The sequence below is a fragment of the Carcharhinus amblyrhynchos genome, unplaced genomic scaffold (assembly GCF_965287045.1).
Source record: "Carcharhinus amblyrhynchos unplaced genomic scaffold, sCarAmb.v2.hapA scaffold_889, whole genome shotgun sequence".
In the NCBI taxonomy this organism is placed as follows: domain Eukaryota; kingdom Metazoa; phylum Chordata; class Chondrichthyes; order Carcharhiniformes; family Carcharhinidae; genus Carcharhinus; species Carcharhinus amblyrhynchos.
In genome coordinates, this window is record NW_027650629.1 from 39932 (window position 1) to 42345 (window position 2414).

The window sequence follows — 2414 nt, forward strand, 5'->3', positions numbered from 1 at the left end:
CCCTCCCCCTCCCACTCCCCACCCCCCCTTCTCCCGAGGACATTCCTCCCACCACCCCCACCCTTTGGCCTAAGGTGCGGAGAGAGCGACGGAGTGGGGCTCGCGCCTCACGCCCCCTCCCCACACACACACAAATGTTCAGACGTGGCTGTCGCTGTTGAGGATTTTACCCATCGTTAACCCCCCCCCCACCGAACCTACAAAACAAACTGGATCGAGAGGAGAAGATTCCGGAACTATAAAAACGCACAGCTGGGGCCCTGTCCCCCACCCACCGTGGACCTTCAAAATGGCGGGGCGAGTGAGCGTGGCGGGGGGGGGGGGGGGGTGCGATTTAAACTGTTAGCTGTCGACAGCTCCCCTCTACGCACGCCCCCCCCCCCCCCCCCCCATCGCCCGAGCCCAACTCGGTGGGGCCTCGGAGACCCTCCCCGGGACGTTGCGGCGTGCGGCCCTGGCGTTTCCTTCACCCCTCGTTGCTGCCGGATCGTCGGAACCCCCCCCCCCCACACCGGAGTTAACCGAACGGAACTGTTCCCGACCCAGGAGGCAGACTCCGGACGCGTCGTCTGGACGGACAGCTGGCTCTCTCGCCCCGTCTCCTGTTGTGGTTTGGCGCCTGTCGCTTTGCGAACTTTGAACTGTTCCCCTCGCGCCTTTTATAACCCCCCCCCAACCCTTCACCTCACCTCACCCCACACAGGCCTTCTGTCCTGCCCCACCTCGCCCCAAAATTGTGTGTGTGTGTGTGGCGGGGAGGGGTGCGTTGGGCATTGGTCAAGCGGGCAGTTAGCCCGTCGCCTCGCCCGCCCGCCCTGCGATCCCGCGCACCGCGGGGGAGCCGGGTTAAGCCACGGGATCACGCGACGCAGTCCCGGTTAGTGCCACAAAGGCAGGCCTCTGAATTTTGGTGGGGCCGGGGGCGGGTGATATCGTGGGATCATCGTGACAGAGGTGCGGGGGTGGGGGGAGACCCTGCTCGATTTTTATACCCACTCCTTGAGATCGACCCGGTAACCCACCCCCCTCCCCAGAGGTTACCAAAGGGAGAGCAGAAGGGCGGGGGCGTAGAAAATGAGTCTGGAGAAGGTTCCGGATGATTCTGTAAAATGTCTACCCTCGTCCGATGAGCGTGTGTTATATTAATTTAAAAAGTATAATGAATGCGTTACGGGTGGCACAACCACAGGTGGGCCAGGTTTCACCCGGCAAGCTCCGAGATGGGGGGGGAGAGAGAGAGAGTCAGGGAGCAGGAGTCTGGTCAGGTGTCCAGTTTGTGGTTTACTGCTGTCCGGTATCACGGAGGGGGTCACTGAGGGAAGCCCCTTCTCACCGTTCCTCTGAGGGCTGGGAAACGGAAAAAGGGGGGTGTTGGGCAAGGGGGAGAATACTGGGAGGGGAAACCGGCGATTCCTACCCTCCCCAGTCCCCAGTGCCCCCCTCTCCACCGCCTCACCCTGGCCGAGCTGCCCCTTCAAGAGCCTGTGTCATCCAAAATGGCCACCAGTGGTCAGTCGGCCACATCTCCTCCACGTGGCAGCGGCCCCTGACCAGATTTGAATGGAATTCCACTACAAATGTGAAGCGGCGCGCCCACCCCACCACTACTGCACCCCGGCCCCGAGTGGGGTGCCTCTCACATAAGTATTTCCCCTCAGCCAGGGCACTGCGACTCACCAAACATACCCCCCCCCCCCCCCACCCCACACGATATCTCTGCCACCCCCTTCCTCAAGACACCCGCTCCCGTCAGACAAGATTTCCAAGGACCCCACCCCCTCTTGGAAAACAGGTGGGTTGCGCAGGGGGAAAAGAGGGAGAAAACGGGGATCGCCACCAGGTTTTCCGACTCCCCCTTCTCCTCAACTCAGCTTGAGTGGTGTGATGGGAGGGGAAAGAACGGAGGGGGCTCACCAGAAAATGGCAGGAGTTTGAGACCCGACCCCCCCCAATCCAAAGAAGTGCTGAGATCACCAAGAACCCAAGTCATCAGGAACAGCCCCTCTTGCCCCCCCCTTCCCAATTTTCACAATTCTTCGGACTAATTTAGTGAGGACATTTTTTTATTTTGGTTCTGATCGATTTGATTTTTGTTTTAAATGTAATTATTTCTTAACTTAAGATGTAACAAATTGTTAATACACTAGGTTGCTGAGCTTGCGAGTGTGAGTGGGATGTGTGTGCCATTATCCCCCAGATATCCGGGCTGCCCTAACCTTAAGCAACACACAAGGAGCATTAAGCCTACAAAGGTCTCCTGGGTTGGCGACCGGTGCCTCCCTCTGCGTCTCCCAATTCTGTACCCCATCTCCGCACCCCCACTCCTCCCATCGTCGCCGTCACCCTCAGTGGCTGCTGTCCCGAAGGGGGTGAGACCGCGACTTTTCTCCGAAGGCCAGCGCTGGACAGGCCTC